The sequence below is a fragment of the Planococcus citri genome, chromosome 1 (assembly GCF_950023065.1).
Source record: "Planococcus citri chromosome 1, ihPlaCitr1.1, whole genome shotgun sequence".
NCBI classification, from domain to species: Eukaryota; Metazoa; Arthropoda; class Insecta; order Hemiptera; family Pseudococcidae; genus Planococcus; species Planococcus citri.
This window is the reverse complement of record NC_088677.1, coordinates 28343570-28359880: the sequence shown is the minus strand read 5'-3', so window position 1 is coordinate 28359880 and position 16311 is coordinate 28343570. Positions and strand designations below refer to the sequence as shown.

Here is a 16311-nt window from a genome sequence, read left to right as displayed (position 1 = left end):
TTAGATATCAAATCGGACTTACGAGAACATTGAAACAAAATTACTGTAAAAGGTGTAATAGGGTACCCTGCCTAATTGAACAAATCACAAACAAGTTAAGATTTCAAAGAAAAATCCTATTGGAAAGTGAAAGTTTTGAAAAAGCTCAAATCCTTAATTTCCAACAAAACAATATGAATATAAATTGGAAAATTTTTTCAAAAATAATTCAATAACGTGAGTAATAGTATATTACGTGACAGGAGCGGAAAGTATGCGATTAACGAGTGCGAAGTTTAAGGAGCGAGGCGAAGCCGAGTGACTTAAATCGCACAAGTTGATCGCGTTACTGTCCAATCCTGTCGCGTATACTATTTTAATTTCATATGAGAGGAAAATAAATGCTGAAATTTTAAAAAATTGTTAATTTCGAATTTGTAAACATATGCGGAAAACAGTTGCTTTCCTCCCTAGGGAGGAAAGTAACTACTTTCCGCACTTGTTTTGATAGATGCGTTAAAGACGTATTTTCCAACCACAAAACTGTCTAGGAAACTACTCATTTTCCGATCATATGAAATTAAAAACATTAACCAAAAGCACTCTTTGAAAATATTTCTTGAAAATTAATAAGGAAAAAAATCGTATTAACGATTGTAAAAAAAGGTCGTCTGGCAGTTCAAGCTGAGCAAAAAAAAACTTGGTGAAAGAAATGCATTCGACCAAAAAATGAAGAAAACAAAAATCTAGGCCGCTAAGAGAGGATTTTTTATCAAGTCGTACAAACTAAAAATCAACTAAAACGGTTGAAAAATGGCATTTCTTCATTCTTCATGCTCAAAAATTCTGAAAAATTACCTCAATAAGTACCTACCTATTATAACTTTTTATGCTGATTAATATTATATTTACCTATAGGTGAGTACCTTTTCAAAAAAGCGTGTAAAATTGTAAAAAAATATTCCACGAACGAATATGTTTTTTCCATGCATTTTACAACCTTTCATTACAAAGCGAGAGATATGTATATATTTTCGAAATGTGAAAAAATCAGCGAAGAGAAAAATACAATTTAACGCTTATTGCTCACCATATTCAGGACCAAAGATATAATTATATGTAGTAGGTATCTCTGTCAGATTCAAATAAAAATTACATAGTTTCGCAAGAGAGTCTGGATTTGATATACGAGTACTCAGTTATTTTTTTACAGTGAATTATTTCAAGATAAACAATTGATTTTCAGTCATTTTCAGTGTAGACAGATACCCATTTATCGATTACCCACCTCCTCTGGGAACCCCAAACTGGAGACGCAGAGGCAAATAATTTTAGAAAAATATCTTTTGACATAAGGCGATCATTTGTTTGATCAACGAGCTCTACATCTTCTTTAAAAAAGTTTCATTCAATCTCAAAACTGTGAATTGAATTTTAAATGATTTCAAGACCATTACTTTGTCGAAAAATCAACACTTTTTTGAGAAAATCATTCGATACCTTCGAAGGAAAACGCTCCTTATTCGTTCTAAATTCAAGTTTGTAAGAATCCAAAAAAACTTACCAGTTTGAAAATGTGCGAATAAATACGTTATGCGAACGAATTGATGTATAAGAACTTGCGTTTCGAATCGTTGCGTTCATAGTATTTTGCATCTGAAAAAAAAAACGAAAAATAAAAAAAATAAAACATCGCCATTCTTATTTTATAAACGCCAATTGAAAAATATAAATGAATACATTTCCAAGTTACAAGTATTTTTTCGACTGAAAGGGGGAAAAAGATTTACAATATAACTATCGAAATACAGAAGCCAAATCAGTATTGCAATCACGTTTTAAAAATATATATACGGCATCCAATGACGTTGGAAATCAGTGAATTTTCTTCGAGGAAATACTCGTATAGTACGACGACGGTGGGATGGACGAGGCTCGGGGCTGAAGGCTGAAAACAGGGTCGATACCATTTTGAGAAAAAGCGAACGCAAGATGAAGGACGGTACCAGGGGTCGAAAAACACATAGAAATCAACACGACCGGTTTTTAAAATGCAAGACGATCGACTTCGTAAATTTCTCGCCGACGCTATTAATTGGTACTTCACGCTCGCACCTCTCCGATCTCCTCCAGTCTCCTATACGGTCTGGTAAATCCTTGTTTTCTAACCAATGAATTGGCGCGTGTTTTTCTTAATAATTATGATCGTATCTCTTCGCGGATGTGTAACGAAAGCTGATACTTTTTACGTAATGTTGTCGTCGTATACGTAGTCTTCTTCTTCGGTCGGGTTTACTTACTTTTTATAAGCTAGACGGTTTTCTGCAACGTTTAGACATCATTAGTTACAAAAGGGTGGCATTTGGAAATTTTTCTTACAGACTTTTATCCGAGAGAAGGAAAAGGTCTTGTTTGTTATAGCGTGTTTCCATAACTACCGTCGTCGGTCAACAATGTGCTCTTTCTCAAATCAACCAACGCTAATCGCAGAATAGCGAAAAATTCGGTTCACTAAACTAGGGACGTGAACGTGTAAGTACGTCAAATACTCGACGTTTGATTCATCCTTTTCCAATAAATGATTAGGTCAGTTAGGGTAATGATGAGGAAATTCGCGTCATTTTTTTACTACTTCGATATTGGTGTTTGAAAGGATACTTGGCGAAGTCTATCTAAATATTTTGATACGGTAGGGTACCTAATTTTAAGGAAGAACCGTATTTTATAGGTTGATTATCATTGCTCCAAAAAAAGGACAATTGTCAACACGAAAAAAGAAAACCGTAAAAAGGAAGCAAATTATTTACAAGGAATCACTTCAACCCTCCAGCTTGGATTAGAAAAATTCTTCGATATTTGAGAAGAGACCAATTATCTATTTGAAAAAAAATCCAAAATTTCTGTAGCCCAAGTTCATTTCTCGAATTTGGGTAGTTTTTATAAAAATGTCAAAATAACCCAAAAATCAACGAAGACATGAAATCTTGGAGATTTTTTAAAAGTACCTAATATCGAAGGATATTTGAAAATTATTTTTTCGAAAATATCAAAAAATGTTATTCTACAAAAAAAGGGTTAATATTGAGATTTTCTCAGAATTTTACCTCTGTCTTCGCATTTTTATTTCAACTGCGATTTTGTAATCCGATTTCTTTTTTTACATCATCAAAAGTGCCAACGATAACATGCGCAAACAGTTTTCAAAGTGGCCCTCCGAATGTAGAACAAAACTGAAAAAATTTCAACCCGCCCAAGACATTTGAAAATTGTATGGAAGTCATTCTGAGAATTTTCAAATAGTTCTTCTGACACGCGAAAAAGATCACAGTGAACTCTGGGTTTCCACCATTCCTCATCGTTCGATGACCTATCTACCAGTTGATCCAAAGTATAAAATGACTCTTTTGATGACTGATCGCAAGTTTCTAAATAGGAATGTGAAAAAATCTCTTACTGTTCAAACTCGTTTGTCAATAACGTTTGATTGAGCGCAAAAAATCTATTAAGAATCCCCAGATCGATCGCGAACGATTTTTCATCATTATGAGATGTTGAATGATGATCATTTACAATCAATTTAAAAAGAAAGGAAACAGTAAGTCTAAGTAAGTATTACGAACAATATTCTTTTAAAATTTACAAAATTTGTTTTTTACTTCAATGTATTCATTTTTTCAATTCATACACCTTGTTTTTTTTTAATTTTTTTTTCATCATTAGGAACATATGCTCATCCATTTTTCTCACTTTTCTATTCATTATTATTATTTTATTCATTTTTCGTAATATTTGTTTGTTCTTTTCATTTTTCGATATCGAGTTAATACCGATTCTGCTCATTTAAAACTTGTATTTTTTGGGTAAATACACTTTTGGGTTTTTTGTGCCATTCATATTTTTTAATTTCCAAATTTTTTTCCTTGTCCCCCATTTTTTTATATTTTTCCATTTTTTCAGTTTTCAAGAACATCACAGACTCTTGGAAACTTGGATGAAAACTTGGTCAATTTTCGTCATTTATTGTCTGAGTTTGAAGAGCTTGAAAAAAAGTGTGACCAATTTCCAGATTTTCTAACATATAAATCTAGGTACCTACTCGATCTATAATTATACGAAATTTTCGGTAATTCTTAGTACATATGTAAATTTCTGGTAATTATTGGCAAATTTCTGGTGATTATTGGTGAATTACTGGTAATTTTTTTTATTTTTCGGTGAATTATCAAGATTATTTCGGATTTTTGGATAAATTACTGCGGTAATTTTGGGTAAATTACCGACAATTCTTGGTAAATTACTGGTAACTCTTGGTAAATTACCGGTGATTCTTGGTAAATTACAGGTGATTTTCGGTAAATCACTGGTAATTCTAGGTAAATTGCTGGTAATTCTTGGTAAATCACTGGAGATTCTCGATAAGTTACTAGTAGCTCTTGGTCAATTACTGCTCGTTTTTTTGTAAATTACATAAATTACTGGCAATTTTGGTAAATTACTGGTAATTTTGGTAAATTACTGGTAATTTTGGTAAATCACTGGTAATTTTGGTAAATCACTGGTAATTTTGGTAAATTACTGGTAATTTTGGTAAATTACTGGTAATTTTGGTAAATTACTGGTAATTTTGGTAAATTACTGGTAATTTTGGTAAATTACTGGTAATTTTGGTAAATTACTGATAATTTTGGTAAATTACTGGTAATGTTGGTAAATTGCCTACCTATTATTAGTGTTTGGTAAGTTACTAGTGACTCTGACTGCTTGTGATTCGCTATCAACTAAACATTAAATATGAGAAACTTTGTTTTAATGAATTAGTTTTTTGTTTTGAGTAAGCTATGCATGAATTTACTAGATTTTAGCCTGGATTTTCAACTTTTATAATAACTTTTTTTTGGGGGGGAGGGGAAACATCAATTTCTGGCACTCCCAGTTTTACTGCAGTCGATTTTTGGATACAAATATCAATGCCTATTTATGACATTTAAAAACTTGAAAAAAATCAACAAGTTGCTAAAATTTTGCCAAATCTTCAAAAATGTCATTTTGACATTAAACTTATGAAAACTTTGAATAAGAATGGCACCTCATAACTTATAAGATTTCAAGTAAAATAATGTCCATGATTTGAAATTGAAACTTGCCTTGAAGAAGAGGATTTACCTATACCATCTTTTTTCTCAGATAGGTATTTTCTTTGTAAAAAAATTTGATTATTCGAACTTGTTCTTTTTTCACACCAGAATGGCAAAATTATTACATGAACTATACGATTCTTCCTGCATCATATTTATTATTTTCATCAATTTTCTCATTTCTTTATGATCTTAATTTTGTGATCAGATATGCCCTGATCGCCTTAGTAGTTAATAACGTAACTTCTTCATAAACGTAGGTTATTGTACTCATCCTGTGGGAGGAACAATGAGCTATAATGTACTCGCAATCTGAGCCTCATAGCAAGGATCGTGAACCTAGAGAAATCACTTGGTCAAGGTACACCCCCTCACCAGGTCCAATGTCGTCTTGGTGAATATGTACAAGGCTGGTATGGCTAGTTCCATACTCCCTATTTTTGATATACCCATCTATTGATGGTTAATTAGTACTTTTAAAGTGACACTTTGTTAATTTCTCGTACAGTTATGGAATCTATTTCGGCTCATCCTCCATTAATCTGGACATCAGGATGATAACCCTACAAAAATGGAGCTACTATTCATAGCCATCGAAGCGACTATTATTGGGGTCACCAGGGAGAGATGGCTGACATGTACAGTCTTTAAAAATGTTCATCCATCTGCTAAGGTAAATTGTTTAATTCTTTTCCCAGGGCTGTGTTTGCCCTTACACTTGCAAATCAGCTAGTGATTCATCATAGCCTAATTGAACATTGAATGTGAAGGTGATGATGTGTTAATCACCTGAGCACTTGAGATTAAAAGAATACAACTACATCGTATTCCTTTATGCATTACTTTGCTTTATAATAAGTTTCCAGGTTTTCCTGTGATAGTTTTAAGTTACCTGGATGGTTAGTGAAGACATGGGACTCCTCATAAATGTGGGGAAAACCAAGGTCATGGTAGTTGATAGAGCTGGACACCTACCAGAATCTGAAGCCTTGAATGAATTCAAAAAAGTGAACTCATTTATTTATGTGGGTTCACTGGTGGATGCTGATGGAGGATCAGCCAAGGAAATTAGAAGAAGAATAGCTCTTGGGAAAGCAGCGATATCTCAGTTGAGAAAAGTCAACACCAACTAGAAAATCTCCATAAAAACAAGGAAGAGACTAATCAGGATGCTAGTTTTCCCAGTTTTCTTGTATGGAGTATAGAGACCTGGACATTGAAGCAAGATGATCAAAGAAGAATTGATGCTTTTGAAATGTGGGAATGGTGCAGAATGTTGAGGATACCATACACTGCGCACCAAACAAATGCATCAATTATGGACCAACTGCAAGAACCAACCAGGTTAAATAAAATATGTGAGACCAGGATAATGAGTTATTTTGGACACATAGCCAGAAGAGGACCAGAAAACATTGAAAAAGGAATTCTCTTTGGCAAGGTCCCTGGAACACGAGCAAGAGGAAGATCTCCAACAAGGTGGACCGATACAGTCCGGAAAATAGCTGGTTCAGTTGCGAATGCGGCCTCGCTAGCTCAAGACAGAGAGGAGTGGCAGTCGTTGTTGGGGGCACACTAGTCACTTGTGACTATGACGTTGATGATGATGACTCGTAGAGTTAGTAGAGAGGTAGTGTGTACCTATCTCACACACAGATTAATTATAAGTTTACTTGTAATTAGTTGTTATAATATGCCAATTGCTTGTCTTACAATAACATCTGTAATAAAAAAAACCATAAGCAATTGGTTTGAGAAGTCTTTCTTTATTTATAGTATTGCAACTTCTCACTGTGTTCATTGAGGTAGGTAGGATTGCATATTCTAGAGCTAGTCAGGTATAATTCGCTCGTCAAAGCAAAGATACGCTATCTGGCGGATTACCTCGGAAACATCGTAAATGGTGAAGACGATTAAACGCCATTGTTTTATATGTAATTTTTCGTGTAAAAAATGTAATTTTTTCGGTTGTTCGGAAGTTCGGGTAAAGTTTTAGGTACATCAAATTAAAGAGAATGAAATCCTCTATCGATTGATGTGAAATTTATATCATTTCGCGTAAAAATAACGATTTTCTGAACATTTCTATTTACGATTTTTTCATTTTACATATGTCAACTTTAAACTATAATTACTCAAAATTTAGAGTGGACACCTAGGTATTTTAGTATCGCAAAATGTTCGTTATTTTATCCTCTTCAAACTGAGTGTTTACCGAAAGCTCTACGTACAACCGTTCAAAAGTTCTAGAAGTTTAAAGTTGCGAAAACAAGCTGAATGCGGTGAGTATTGAACTTCAAACTAAAATTACTCAAAATTTTGATCGAACACATAGGTATTTTATTATTGCAAAATGTTCGTGATTTTATTCTCTATAAAATGGTTTTTCACCCAAAGCTCTAGCTTTTACCGTTCAAAAGCTCTCGTAGTTTAAAGTTGCGGAAAGTGGTTACTGATCAACACAAGTTACTGATAACAGAAATTAACACAATTTGACCACTTTCCGCAACTTTAAACTACGAGAGCTTTTGAACGGTAAAAGCTAGAGCTTTGGGTGAAAAACCATTTTATAGAGAATAAAATCACGAACATTTTGCAATAATAAAATACCTATGTGTTCGATCAAAATTTCGAGTAATTTTAGTTTGAAGTTCAATACTTACCGCATTCAGCTTGTTTTCGTAACTTTAAACTTCTAGAACTTTTGAACGGTTGTACGTAGAGCTTTCGGTAAACACTCATTTTGAAGAGGATAAAATAACGAACATTTTGCGATACTAAAATACCTAGGTGTCCACTCTAAATTTTGAGTAATTATAGTTTAAAGTTGACATATGTCAAATGAAAAAATCGTAAATAGAAATGTTCAGAAAATCGTTATTTTTACGCGAAATGATATAAATTTCACATCAATCGATAGAGGATTTCATTCTCTTTAATTTGATATACCTAAAACTTTACGCGAACTTCCGAACAACCGAAAAAATTACATTTTTTACACGAAAAATTACATATAAAACAATGGTGTTTTGATCATCTTCACCATTTTCGTTATCAATGTTTACGTTTTTGCTACTTTTCGCGAGCCCTACACTAGCGCCATCTAGAATGCTTTGACGAGCGAATTGGTAAATATCCCTTCCCAAACGAATATTTCTCAGAAAACCACCTTGGGAGAAAATTATTATATGTACCTAATAACTTCTTCTAGCAGTCCCATCTAACCCCACTAGTCTATATTCTATACCCGAAAAAGTGCTCTAGAAATCGACTTTTTTTTAAACCACTTGGGGACTGAAAAGTTTTATATTTTATGGGTACTTACGACCACCCTCGTTCCAAAAATGCAATGTTCCCAACCCTAAGTCAGTGGCTCTTCCCTTGGGGGGCTCCTAAAAGTGGCCCGTAAGTACTTTTCGGGGACTATGGGAACATTGTATTTTTGAAAAGGGCATATACCACTGATTAAAAAAAGAAAATGTTCCCACCCCTCCGGCCGTGGGGTGAGGTACCACCCCCCTAGAGGGGGTGTTAAACCCCGTCTTGTGGTATGTATTTTTGTAATTTTTGAGTTGAATATGTATTGTCGTATTGTTATAGTTGAAAAACAATCAATACCCTCTCCCTCCCCCACCCTTGAAGAGGGTCCAACCCCCTCAAAATTTGAAATACGTATATTTCCTAACGTAATGCACTTATTTGAGTGCAATTTTTTTTGTTAGGTAGCAATTAATGCCTGGAATTTAAGAAACATTTTTTCCACTCACCCTCGCCTCACACTCGCGTCTCAACTCTTTACTCAAATAATTAGGAACACACAACTTTGGCTGTAATTCAGTTATTTTTATGCGGTTTTCACTGCTAACCTTCAAGTTGAACTTGCAATGTAAAAAAAACCACTTACCCCATCCTTTGTACCCCTGTTTCATCCCCTCCCTTCCATTTCTTCAAAATTTGGTACCCATTTTTGGTTGTATTTTCAATGGTTTTAACTTTCTTCCATATACTGAAATTTTTCATAGTAAGATAGGTACTCGTAGCTATGAAATAATGATCACTATCCTTCGTCTACAAAGTTTGACCCCAAAGCTTCCTCCTCCTTCCCTCCTTCCTGTTTCTTAAAATCTATGTAAACCTAAATTTTGAAAAAAAAAACGAGTTTTTTATTTCTCGAAACATTATTAGCAGTAAGTATGAAGCACAGTGAAGTTGATCTATATTGTCATTTTCAGCACTTCATAAATTCACAGTTCATTTTTGTCAAGTTGAAGAGCTCTCGAAAGGATGAATCCTTTAAAAACATGATAATTTTGTAATTTTCTCCTAAAAATGGTATAATTGAACAATCAATGTAGAATTATATGTACCTATTATGCGACAGTGGGCAACGAAATTTTCCAATTTTTCTATCTTTCGAACTCTCGCTGGTTGGAGGGGAGGTTAGCCATTGACGTAAAAATTTTTAAAATTAATCCTACGTCCTGTTGATGTCATCTGATCATAATTTTTTGCAAGGCTGTATCGAATTATTCGAATTTCAAAAAAGAAGAAAAAAAATTGAAAAATAGAACACTCTAAAGCTTATTTTTTGCACGAAGGAGGAAGGGAGACTTGATGAAACATAAAATATTAGTTGAACTAAATATGGACCACTTACACTCTTTGCTCTCTTGATATAATACATGATTTAGAAACACTGATCGAAATGAATAAAAGTAATCATTCTTGTTTCATTCAGAAAAAGGAACTAGGAATGGGTTAAACTTCCTCTAATACTTAAAATACATGTTCAAAAGAAAAAAGGTATAAAGTGAAAAAAAATTGAAAATTAAAAATGGGTTATTTTGTGACGTTGTCTGCAAAAATGCTCAAATATAAATTCAAATTCCTCACATGAAAGTAAAAAATTTCGCTATTTTTATTCCCAAAATGTCGCTTGGGGGCTCTGAAAAACGCCATGGGAGAGAATTTTTCCCCTTTAGCACCCCTCAGACCAAGCTGGACTGTTTCTTACAAAAAATGTGGCAGAAACGTAGTCAGAAATTTGGTTTATAGGAATTCAATCAGTAGCTATATTTTTTTCAGTGGAAGAGTTCATATTTTTATCCATTTAATGGCATACCTATGCAGTATGCACTAATTTGATACCAAGTTGTGGAAATAGTTTTGATCAGAGGTTTCTTGCTGTTGGTCACATGCATGATGCAACGCAAATCTTCCTTTTAAAACTAAAAATCACGTACCTACATAGAATATGAAAGCTGCTTTCAAATATCACTTGAGAATTACTCACTTGAAGAACCACGAATTCGAACACTTCATTAAGAACTTTTCTACATGAATAAGACCATTTTAGAAATGATTCGTAGACCCATTACCTACTATAAAAAAATGCTAAAGATAAGATCATTGAGAAAGACGTTTGAAAGACTTCTCAAAAATACTTCTACTCTAAGCAAAGTCGTGATAACAGAAGTAAGGAACTAGACCCAAGGTCTGGAAATACACCATTTTTAGTTGTAATATAGGAAGGAATTTTATAGGACTAGGTACATATTTTATTAATAATACCACCAATTTACTCTATTTTTTTTTACCTCATACTTATCTTAATACGTAAAGTGAACATATTCACACGAATCTTTTGAATTCCACCTCATTATAAGACTGAAATGAAAAAATCACATCATCGTCAAAACTACAAAATCTGTAACCAAAAGTGGCGTATTTCTATACCGGGGTCTAGTTCCATAACAGAAGATATGGCAAATAATGGGTAGGTAATCGACCCTCGCAAAAGCGTATTTTCAACATTATTGAAGTAGGTAGGAATAGGTACTATAATATCGCCGGGAGTTAGGCACCTTCTCGTATATTTCATGTTCTTCATACATATCTACTATTTACTGCTGATAATGTTTCGAGAAATAAAAAACTCGTTTTTTTTTTCAAAATTTAGATTTACATAGATTTTAAGAAACAGGAAGGAGGGAAGGAGGAGGAAGCTTTGGGGTCAAACTTTGTAGACGAAGGATAGTGATCATTATTTCATAGCTACGAGTACCTATCTTACTATGAAAAATTTCAGTATATGGAAGAAAGTTAAAACCATTGAAAATACAACCAAAAATGGGTACCAAATTTTGAAGAAATGGAAGGGAGGGGATGAAACAGGGGTACAAAGGATGGGGTAAGTGGTTTTTTTTACATTGCAAGTTCAACTTGAAGGTTAGCAGTGAAAACCGCATAAAAATAACTGAATTACAGCCAAAGTTGTGTGTTCCTAATTATTTGAGTAAAGAGTTGAGACGCGAGTGTGAGGCGAGGGTGAGTGGAAAAAATGTTTCTTAAATTCCAGGCATTAATTGCTACCTAACAAAAAAAATTGCACTCAAATAAGTGCATTACGTTAGGAAATATACGTATTTCAAATTTTGAGGGGGTTGGACCCTCTTCAAGGGTGGGGGAGGGAGAGGGTATTGATTGTTTTTCAACTATAACAATACGACAATACATATTCAACTCAAAAATTACAAAAATACATACCACAAGACGGGGTTTCACACCCCCTCTAGGGGGGTGGTACCTCACCCCACGGCCGGAGGGGTGGGAACATTTTCTTTTTTTAATCAGTGGTATATGCCCTTTTCAAAAATACAATGTTCCCATAGTCCCCGAAAAGTACTTACGGGCCACTTTTAGGAGCCCCCCAAGGGGAGAGCCACTGACTTAGGGTTGGGAACATTGCATTTTTGGAACGAGGGTGGTCGTAAGTACCCATAAAATATAAAACTTTTCAGTCCCCAAACCGAAAATTTTTTTTGAACACTTTTTGGCCTATAGAATATAGACTACACTGTTACAATTTCCTTCTCTATTTTGTAATTTTCACAAATTTTTGGAATTTTTCATTTTTTTTTAACGTTACAATCCAAGTTTCTTTATAATTTACTTAACTTACTTATACTTATTATCAGTTTACAATTTCATTTCTCTACCTCTACATGAAAAAATGATTCCGTTTCTGCTCACTTCAAATTGTTAATTTTGTGCTTGAATAAGTAGATACCTACCTAGGTAATTTTTTAATGATGATCAGTTCATTATCTATTTTATAACTTCATCAATAAAATTTCAGGATTATTTTTAGAATAGGAAAAAAAATGTCGAAAAATGTTGACCAAATTCAGTGGATGTCTTTATTTTGAGTTCAATGACTCTTGGAAACGATTAAAAATCCTCCAACATTTTTTCAGACAACGAGGTGACTTTGTAATTTAATTAAAAATTGAACGAAAAAGTTGGATTAATTCCAATAAAAAACGGATCTGTAAAAATATCAACGTCTTTGAAAACTTGAGATCATAATTCATATTCGCATCATTCAAAACTTTCTTATCTCCAGCTTGTTTTTTTTTTCAGTTCTTATCAAACATCTATCAGTTATCAGTTTTCATGTAACTTTGAAAAAGCAATCGTATGAGCAACCTAGCGTAGGTACCTACTTTTTTTTTTTTTTTAATAATCAGAATCTGCTTTTCACAATCTATTCGTCTTGAAAAATACAAAATAAAAAAAGAAAAAAGAAAGAAAAAACACACGAGGGAAAAAATTCTGACACGATTAGGATATACGTATCAGTCTACCACCTACTACATTTCAAACCCAGGAATACGAGTAGGTACACCTAACCTAACAGAAACCTAAAAAAAATACTCACCTATAAAAATAATGTTTATTTCATAGTATTTGTAATGCGCGAATGAACCGAAATCGCGCGGAAGTACGCTTTTCTGAATTCATCGAGACAACTCAACAATCCTTTTTTTCCCTCAACACCGAGAAGTTTTTTTTTCGTTCGCCATAACCGCGGAATTAAACGCCGCGATAAATATAAAATAAGAAAGCGAAAAAATCTCAAAATTACTAGCAAATGTTGTTATTAGCTTTTGGTAATGAGTTTTTCGCCGTTTCCGACCTTTTAACATCTCTGCGAAAATAAAATTATCCCGAATAATTACCGGATATTTTTTTTCTTTTCGCAATCTCTTATCGCGGTGGCGCGTTATTGTGTTTATACGTGAAAATTGCTCGGGAAGGAAGGTTAATTTTGTCATTTGTTATTGTTTCATTTTCGCATAGCGAAGATTTCGTCGTCATTTTCATTTTTCGTCTTTCCTTCTCGTCGTGTTTTGTTTCCTCGATAAATTGATTTCTAATGGTTTCCCGTTATTGTTTTTTTTACGCCTTGTTTTCCATTTCGTGCTTCGAGTGCCTGAATATCGAGATGTATTTTTCATTTTAATTTACCTAAAGGTCCCCCCCTCCCCTCTATATCCTCTATTCTTAGTTGGAATAAATAAGGAAATGTAATACTATTATCGATGTATTATTGTGTATTATTTCTCAAATCGTTTTGAAACACCGAGTATAACCTCAATCTCATCGTAAATGAGTTTTTCGAGATATTTTTATCCCCCATGAAAAATATCAAGATGAAAACTTGATTCGAAATCTCACCTTTACTTTGAGTAAAGGTTGATGTACTCTTACTTCCATTTCGTCACTCAAATTTGTTTCGAATGATTTACAAATTGATTTTTATCTCAAATCAAAAATAGAAAAACTTCAGAATTACCTTCAAGACGTTTTTTGTTTAAATTTTATTTAAAATTGGACAAAAAGAAATCGAAAAAGTAGCAAAATTTGACCCATTCTTTGCAATGATCTTTTCTTTCGTCCAGTACACTTTTCCTCAAATGGCAAACGCGATCATTAATGTTCATTTGTGGATAAACAAAGCTAAATAACTTCTATTCTATTTCTTGATTGTTAAATCTTGTCCGGACTTTAGTTCGAGAAGAACTTCTTACATTAATCATTGTTTCTTTTAGGTTCAAAAAATACCTCATTAGAAGAAAATTCAAACTTACATTCTCTCTTGTGTGCAAATGTAGGTAGGTACTTCTTTGCCCTCGTTGAATATCAATGTAAGAACCATTTCCAATTCAAAATACTCGACGTTTGTGCAAAAAAATTGTCGATTCAGGCCGAAAATTTCATGGTATTTTGTATCAAAATTATTAAATCAGGTTATTTAAAAATTTCACGCCCTTGAAATTTTCTTCGACAAAGAGACCTTCAACTTTTATATAAAATTTCAAAAAATAAACCTAATACGACTCGATTTCAACGTTAGGTTATTTTCGTCGCATTTTGAATCACTCCATAGAACGTATCATCATCGCAGGTAATACGACCTGTGTGCCTAAATTTAGAAGCCTTTAGCTTATACAAGTAGAAAATGAAACTCGCGTGCTTTCGTTTTCACGCGAAAAAAAATACATATTTGTATGGAAAAAAATGCGTTGTTTATAAGGGAGAAAAATTTTACATTCACGACACAATAACAATTTTTAAAGATAATAAGAGTCACTCGCATCCGATCTTCTTCTTCCATGTATCCTAGGTAACGTTAAACTGTACTCTAAATGGGTATATTTTACGCATAGGTACCTAGCCCAAACGATTTAGATGCTCAATTTAGCATGGGAGCACTGTATACATACGTAAAAAGTTGTCATATGCGAATGATGAAGAAGTATGGCTAAAGTAGAATTGTCGTTTTAATACTTCATATTTTTTGGGTGATTTCTCAGCCTATATAGTCTTACATGATGGGTATTTTAAAATGTGATGAGGTTATAGTCAAAGTAAAGGTGAATGAACGCTGCGTCTTATTCAACCCTATATTATTTGGAAGTGACTGCGTTTTCAAGTTCGTTTTTAACCACGCGAATATCACTGAATTGAAGTTTAAGAAATTTCCGTGCTTAACCTTGAATAACTCATTTAAATTGTCATTTCCTGGAATGACCCAAAAGGCGTGCCAGGGGGATAGATATCAGTTATAGGCTGACAATACATAGTGAGGACTCGTTGTGAAATGACATCAGAAGAGTTTTATGCTCAAGATTTGATCACAAAACTTCTGATATCATGTCAGACTTGTACCTATAAAAACGAAAAAAATTTTGAAATTCGAATCATTGAATTGACTTGAACAAAAACCATATCCAAGATTCAAAACTTTCCCTGAAGAAGAGACTTGAAACACAGTTTTTTCTTAAGGTCATTGACTCATCTGTCTGGCCTCTCGAGGTTGTCTGAGAGCCTTTCTGGTCGTTCAAAGGTCACTGACCAGTTAAAGTCATTGACTCATCCGTCTAGTATCTAACCTCAAGGTCATTTCTTCGCATACCTGGCATTTCAAGGTCACTGACCTGCATGTCCTTTTTTGTAAGGTGGTTTATCTGACTGTCTAGTTTCTCATCAAAGTCATTAACCCATCATTATGCCTTCCCAAGGTCATCTCTCTAGCTGTCTGGCCTCTTCAGGTCATTGACCTGTCTGACTGACCTATCAAGGTCACTGACCCAACTGTCTAACCTCTCATGGTTATCTGTCTGGTCTCTCGTGGTTATACCTGTCTACCTGTATGGTGTCTTAAGGTCATTGACCCATCCACCTGGACTTTCATAAGTACCCATTATCCACTTCAAAACATCTTAAGGCTCCCAATTTTTTTTAGACGTTCCAGAAAAAAAATCAGCAAAATCGGTAACTGAGTGATTGAGAGGATCCCTTCCTAGAATGAAATTTAATCCTCTCAAATTGTTTAGAGCGGGTGGCTGGTTGTATTTTCACCTCCTCCCTCCCTCCCTCCCTACCAAATCAAAAAAAAATGTTGACCAGCAGATTTTGTTTGCTTTTTAGAAGCTTTTAAAAAATGTTTTAAAATCCGCGGAAAACAATATTTTATTCAAGTCGTATCAAAAAATGTTTAAAAAATTCTTTAAAAAAGAAGAGAAAAAAATTAGAAATTTTTTTTACATTTCATAGAACTTACGACCAAGTATCGAGGAAATGAAACATTTTTGGCAGAATTTTTAAAAATTTCAACACATTTCATGTAAATGTACATAAATCGTCCCTTGATTCATTTTCAATTACTTTCAACATTTGTAAAAAAAAAAAAAAAAAAAGGAATAAATCTAAAGGTAAAGATACGAACATCAATACTTGATGAAACTTTGAGCTCTTTCAGTGACGCAGTATTCACCCCTCTTCCTCTTGAGCATACCCATCATGCAACAAAAATTCAAAATTTTGAAAAAAAAAATCAGATGAAAATGGA

General features: G+C 33.7%; 1 protein-coding gene across 6 annotated transcripts in view; it reads right to left on the bottom strand.

The window, feature by feature from the left end:
* Positions 1-16311, bottom strand: part of LOC135831202 (uncharacterized) — a 572431-nt gene that overhangs the window by 22280 nt on the left and 533840 nt on the right. For all 6 annotated transcript variants that reach the window (XM_065343508.1, XM_065343510.1, XM_065343511.1 and 3 more), the window contains one exon: positions 1544-1635. The gene's annotated coding sequence lies outside the window, so the exon portion shown is untranslated. The remainder of the gene's footprint in view (positions 1-1543; positions 1636-16311) is intronic.